Source organism: Macrobrachium rosenbergii, chromosome 54, assembly GCF_040412425.1.
Source record: "Macrobrachium rosenbergii isolate ZJJX-2024 chromosome 54, ASM4041242v1, whole genome shotgun sequence".
In the NCBI taxonomy this organism is placed as follows: Eukaryota; Metazoa; Arthropoda; class Malacostraca; order Decapoda; family Palaemonidae; genus Macrobrachium; species Macrobrachium rosenbergii.
In genome coordinates this window covers 60,880,755-60,888,862 of record NC_089794.1, presented here as the reverse complement: position 1 = coordinate 60,888,862, position 8,108 = coordinate 60,880,755, and positions in this window count along the sequence as shown.

Here is an 8,108-nt window from a genome sequence, read left to right as displayed (position 1 = left end):
TACTTTTATGGCAACCATTTTGTACGCCATCTTGGTTACAATTCATTTAGTAAGGGTTTTCAATAAAATGTGTGGTATGGAACATTTTATAACCTAAAAGTCGAGTATGTTTAAAAAAAAAAACTGTCATATTCCATCAATAGATGCTCCCAAACCAGTGAATCTCAGCATAGATGGCGGCCATTTTGAAATATAGCCGCCATCTTGGATTTACAGGTATATAGCGCCCTTTTCTAAGAGAGCGTAGTCTTAGGAATGTTTGTATAAATTTCATGCTTGTTTCACTATCTGAACGATTTTTACAGTAATCTGCTGCACTATAGGGGTATGCGGCTTTATCATCATTGTTTCCAACATCAAAAGTTTATTTGCACTTTAATTTTGGCCAATAATTTCAGTCTTTGTTGTCAATACCAGGCATACAGGTATAAAGAACTCCTCTTAGTTCATTCGTATATAACTCGATCTTTTAAAATCTTTTTGCTCACTTACTCATCTTCAATTGCAGAATTCTATTTCTGGTGTATATGTATGTATATATATATATATATTATATATATATATATATATATATATATATATATATATAATCTTATATATATATATATATATATATATATATATATATATATATATATATATATATATATATATATATATATATATATATATATATATATATATATATATATATATATATATATATATATATATATATATATATATATATATATATATATATATATATATATATATATATATATATATATATATATATATATATATATATATATATATATATATATAAAATATATATATAAATATATATATATATATATATATATATATATATATATATATATATATATATATATATATATATATATATATATATATATATATATATATATATATATATATATGTATATATATATATATATATATATATATATATATATATATATATTTATATATATATATATATATATATATATATATATATATATATATATATATATATATATATATATATATATATATATATATATATATATATATATATATATATATATATATATATATATTATACATATACATATATATATATACATACATATATATATATATATATATATATATATATATATATATATATATATATATATATATATATATATATATATATATATATATATATATATATATATATATATATATATATATATATATATATATATATATATATATATATATATATATATATATATATATATATATATATATAAATCATCAACACACCATCACGTGTGGAAGAGAAATAAATTTCTGACTCACGTCGGATCAACCCAGTCTCTCTGGTGGAAAGCAAAGTTTATCCACTGGGCCATACAAGTCTAAAAGAAGTTGGAACCTGAGAGCAACTGCACCTTTGGAATTACCTGGGCAAGCTAACTGCTTGCATACCAGCAGTTTTCCCAACTTCCCGACTCAGCAATGACCCAATAGACAACATTTCATTCGAATTATCCCTTTGAGTGAATAAGATAAAAATCATCAACACAAATCACGTGGAACAGAAAATAAATTTCTGACTCACGTCGGGATCAACCCAGGTCTCTCAGGTGGAAAGCAAGGGCATTATCCACTGGGCCATACAAGTCTAAAAGAAGTTGGAACCTGAGAGCAACTGCACCCAAGGAATTACCTGGGCAAGCTAACTGCTTGCATACCAGCGAGTTTTCCCCAACTTCCCGACTCAGCAATGACCCAATAGACAACATTTCATTGAATTATCCCTTCTGAGTGAATAAGATAGAAATCATCAACACACAATCACGTGTGGAACAGAAATAAATTTCTGACTCACGTCGGGATCGAACCCAGGTCTCTCAGGTGGAAAGCAAGGGCGTTATCCACTGGGCCATACAAGTCTAAAAGAAGTTGGAACCTGAGAGCAACTGCACCAAGGAATTACCTGGGCAAGCTAACTGCTTGCATACCAGCGAAGTTTTCCCCAACTTCCCCGACTCAGCAATGACCCAATAGACAACATTTCATTCGAATTATCCCTTTGAGTGAATAAGATAAAAATCATCAACACACAATCACGTGTGGAACAGAAATAAATTTCTGACTCACGTCGGGATCGAACCCAGGTCTCTCAGGTGGAAAGCAAGGGCATTATCCACTGGGCCATACAAGTCTAAAAGTTGGAACCTGAGAGCAACTGCACCCAAGGAATTACCTGGGCAAGCTAACTGCTTGCATACCAGCGAGTTTTCCCAACTTCCCGACTCAGCAATCACCCAATAGACAACATTTCATTGAATTATCCTTCTGAGTGAATAAGATAGAAATCATCAACACACAATCACGTGTGGAACAGAAATAAATTTCTGACTCACGTCGGGATCGAACCCAGGTCTCTCAGGTGGAAAGCAAGGGCGTTATCCACTGGGCCATACAAGTCTAAAAGAAGTTGGAACCTGAGAGCAACTGCACCCAGGAATTACCTGGGCAAGCTAACTGCTTGCATACCAGCATTTTCCCAACTTCCCGACTCAGCAATGACCCAATAGACAACATTTTATTCGAATTATCCCTTCTGGAGTGAATAAGATAGAAATCATCAACACACAATCACGTGTGGAACAGAAATAAATTTCTGACTTACGTCGGGATCGAACCCAGGTCTCTCCAGGTGGAAAGTAAGGGCATTATCCACTGGGCCATACAAGTCTAAAAGAAGTTGGAACCTGAGAGCAACTGCACCCAAGGAATTACCTGGGCAAGCTAACTGCTTGCATACCAGCGAGTTTTCCCCAACTTCCCGACTCAGCAATCACCCAATAGACAACATTTCATTTGAATTATCCCTTCTGAGTGAATAAGATAGAAATCATCAACACACAATCACGTGTGGAACAGAAATAAATTTCTGACTCACGTCGGGATCGAACCCAGGTCTCTCAGGTGGAAAGCAAGGGTGTTATCCACTGGGCCATACAAGTCTAAAAGAAGTTGGAACCTGAGAGCAACTGCACCCAAGGAATTACCTGGGCAAGCTAACTGCTTGCATACCAGCAAGTTTTCCCAAATTCCTGACTCAGCAATGACCAATAGACAACATTTCATTCGATTTATCCCTTCTGAGTGAATAAGATAGAAATCATCAACACACAATCACGTGTGGAACAGAAATAAATTTCTGACTCACGTCGAGGATCGAACCCAGGTCTCTCAGGTGGAAAGCAAGGGCATTATCCACTGGGCCATACACTAGTCTAAAAGAAGTTGGAACCTGAGAGCAACTGCACCTAAGGAATTACCTGGGCAAGCTAACTGCTTGCATACCAGCGAGTTTTCCCAACTTCCTGACTCAGCAATAACCCAATAGACAACATTTCATTCGAATTATCCCTTCTGGAGTGAATAAGATAGAAATCATCAACACACAATCACGTGTGGAACAGAAATAAATTTCTGACTCACGTCCGGATCGAACCCAGGTCTCTCAGGTGGAAAGCAAGGGCGTTATCCACTGGGCCATACAAGTCTAAAAGTTGGAACCTGAGAGCAACTGCACCCAAGGAATTACCTGGCCAAGCTAACTGCTTGCAAACCAGCGAGTTTTCCCCAACTTCCCGACTCAGCAATGACCCACCTGAGAGACCTGGGTTCGATCCCGACGTGAGTTAGAAATTCATTTCTGTTCCACACGTGATTGTGTGTTGATGATTTCTATCTTATTCACTCAGAAGGGATAATTCGCATGAAATGTTGTCTATTAAGTCATTGCTGAGTCGGGAAGTTGAGAAGAAACTTCGCTGGTATGCAAGCAGTTAGCTTGCCCAGGTAATTCCTTTGGTGCAGTTGCCTCAGGTTCCAACTTTTTTAGACTTGTATGGCCCAGTGGATAACGCCCTTGCTTTCCACCTGAGAGACCTGGGTCTGATCCCGACGAGTCAGAAATTTATATATATATATATATATATATATATATATATATATATATATATATATATATATATATATATATATATATGAGATTGATTTTATCACTTACACAATTATCTGTGCATTAATACAATTACTAACACAACATCATTGAAACTGGGTGGTATCTAGCAGAAATATTTATTCAGTAAAAATTACAAGCTTTCCAGCACTAGCAGTCCTCATTGTAAAGTATCCGCCGAATGACCAGACACGTAGTCCAGCTGTATTTATATGTGTGTGGGGGATTTGGTTGAAGACCTGTGCCTGTGATTATCCTCCGTCCTCTGTGTGGCCCCGCCCTCATGACCTTGGCCTCCCTCTGCCCACGGTTCTTTCCAGGTTTAAATTTCCATGTGGTTTCTGGTGTGTTTGTGTTTTTTTCCTATTTTAGAGAACGAGGTAAGACTTTATAATCAGACGACACTATAATCACTGTTGCCAAAAAAGACCACAAAATAGTTTTGATTTCCTTGATAGGCTTTGGAGAAAGCAGCAAATCCTGCAAAGAACGAGGTAAACGGCACTTCAAAACATAAGATACTATAATCAGATGCCGGCAGTCGCCAAGCACTGTTGAGAAAAAGACCACAAAATAGATCGGAAAATTTGAAATTTTTGTGCAGGAACACAAAGAAAACGGCCAGACTGACTGTAGAGAATGCTTTCATAACATGTGCATATAATGTAATGGTAGGCAACACCGGAAACGGATTTGAAGACAGCCTATCAAGAAAAATCGTATACTCTACAATAGAAAAGAAACGCAAACACACAAGAAAACGTGGAAAATTTACAGCTGGAAAGAACCGCAGGTAGAAGAAGGCCAAGGTCACAAGGGAGGGACCACACAGAGGGAGGAGGATAATCACAAGAACAAGGCTTCAGCCAAATCCCCCACTCACATATAAATACAGCTGGACTACGTGCCCGCTCATTCGACGGATAGGCTACTTAACAATGAGGGCTCTTAATCCCGGAAAGCTTGTAATTTATATTGAATAAATATCTCCATATATATATATATATATATATATATATATATATATATATATATATATATATATATATATATATATATATATATATATATATATATATATATATATATATATATATATATATACATATACATACACACACACACACACACACAAACACAAGAAATAGATGTCTGCGATTGAAGACAAGAAGGGGCAAAAGGATTTAAAAGATCGAGTTATATACGAATGAACTAAGAGGAGTTCATTATATTTCTGTTAATCTTACGCAACTGATATGAAGACATTTTGCTTGCTGTTCGCTTAATATTTTTTCCGCTTCTTAACCGAAGCATTATTGTTGCAAAAATCGACAAAATAGTTTTCTGGTTCATATCAGTTCAAAGATCAAATAAAAAGTGGCTGAGAGACTTGTCATTTAAATGAGGCAAAGACACAACACAAAACGTTCTGAAAATGTCAAAGGCATCACCAGACTAATGTGTGTTGGAATTATCTGCGTGTAGTTACCAGAACCATCGATTAGCTTTCATTTATTTAAAATTCTTTTGTTTGTCTCCTACTGGTAGCAAGAGACCTTAAGAATAGACATCGCAAGGAATGGCTGGGACTAAACCATAATCTTCTGAGATTTCTGTCTCAATTACACGGGAAATATATATTCCACCGGGTCGATCCCGTGGAGGGTAATTCCAAACCGTTTTATTAGCTCATACTTCTTTCTAATGTCTAATTCGGTCCTTCTCCTCCTCTTCATTTCTTCAACGAAATAAGAAGAGGAAGGATATGACTATTTTGAAATAGTCTTTCTTATCATTCATTCAGATTTCTTCATACATAACGAAAAAGATAAAAGAACTCTCATAGGGAAAATTAATATTTTAGTCTCAAGTTCGAAACCCAGTAAAGTAAAGTAAGGAATCAGTTCTTCTCTCTCTCTCTCTCTCTCTCTCTCTCTCTCTCTCTCTCTCTCTCTCTCTCACACACACTCTCTCTCTGTTTGAGACTGTTGTCATAATAATACAGTTTATCAAGTTCTCGCGGAGTTTTTGGAAATGAGGTTGCATTTTCCCAGGTTCTTGGCTCCATCAGTCAATGATAACCTTCAACCGCCACGGTAATTGGCGGTTCGTAAAGCCTAACCTCCCGGAGTACACAAAAACCCCGACTTTGGCCCTTTATAACTCTGGAAATATTCAACCGATCGGGATGAAACTTTGGTTTTAGAGGTTTCCCACTAAGGTCTCTGATCGTGCCAAATTTCATCGAAATCCGTTCAGCCGTTCCGGAGATCCAGATATCGATTTTTGGTGTTCAGGGGATGTGGTAGTGGGTGGGTAGGTGAGGGACCTAACATATTTGTGGAGCAATAACGGTAAAAGATACAGCTGTGATACTTAGTTTTTCTGAAAGCTCGTATTCTGGAGGGTTAACTTTCTGGGTTTGTTTTTTGAAATAATGAAATTTTAAAGTTACAGTGGTCATTCAAATTGGAAGCCAAAATTCAAATTTCCTAGTGCTCAGGACGCCATTTTCTTAATGTGATAGCAAGTGGTGTTAGGAGAAGCTGGCTGACTTACGTCAATTATCTCAATAAAAAATTATCACACATGTTGAAATTACCTACACGGTGTTGGTTTTCACGCTCATTGACCTGCCCTAAATAAAGAGCCTCAATAGTTAGAATGTTTTCACGCACACGTATATATATATATATATATATATATATATATATATATATATATATATATATATATAATTGTATAATATAAATAATTATGAGCTGACCATAATCACGGAGAAGCCACATAGGTCTAAGAAAACTATATCTAGAACCTAAATAACCTCGATCTAGGGTATTGCCATTGCAAAAAAGGACTGAAATCACTGGCAAAAAAGCGATGAAATCACAAAAAGGGTATTAAAGCCCAGCCATAAGAGGCAGATATGGAGGCCAGGGTATACACAGGAAGGGGTAGGGCATAGAAATTTACTCTGCAACCTGATAAATTATGATGAAAGCAGAAAGTAGAAGTAGGAGTCTTTTCTCAGTCAGTATAGAAAGTGTGTCATTATAATATGCACAACGCTAACCATACGTGAAGAGAGAGACGCTGGCACTTTTACAAGCAATACAATTTGAAGACATATAGCAAATGTATCCAATCAGAAGCACGTAATCATATACAAGCAACACTTCTTTGTAGGTAAAATTTGTTTTTTCTTCTCTTTTCTTCTTTGTCGTCGAGAATAATACGGGCGAACTCATTCTGATTGTTGCTGTTGCTGTTGCGGAGACTATAGTAATGTTCAAAAAAACCCGGGCCGGGTCAGTGTTGGGTGGTACTGGAATCATTCGCTCTTGCATAACTTTCACATCATCAGCGGTGGTTTGTCCAAACCAAAGCCTATTCAATGCGCATATTATAATGGCACTTGCTTTCTATACTGATTGAGAAATGACTCCTACTTCTACTTTTCGCTTTCATCATAATTTATCAGGTAGAGGAGTAAAGCCCTATGCCCTACCCCCTCCTTTGTATCCCCTGACCTCCATATCTGTCTCTTGGGCTGGGCTTTAATACCCCTTTTGTGATTTCATCACTTTTTTGCCCGTGATTTATAGTTGGGTGGACCAGCAGGCAGTCCACATACAAAGGTTTGAACTAACCATTGCTACACTCAGCCACTGCACCAACGTTCTACTGAATATTCTTTGTCTATATATTATTGGATATAGATAAAAATAAACTTGCTTCCCTAATTGTTCTTCTTTTGTCCCATTCCTTTATTTTACTTTTGCATATAATTATGCTATTATCCTGTATTTTTTTCAGTTTGCATATATCTCTACATATTTCATTCAGTTATATTTCTTGCTCTGGATAAACTACGCAAATAGTATTCTCCGCAGCTCCAGTCTTTTATATTCATCGTCGTTTACGGAAAATTTGTTGAAGAATTCTTGCATTCATTCTAACAATGGCTTACATAGACACTTCACTTCTAGTCTCATATATATAACATATACGTATGCATATATACACAAACACACTCACACACACACACACACACACACACACACACACACACACACACACACACATATAT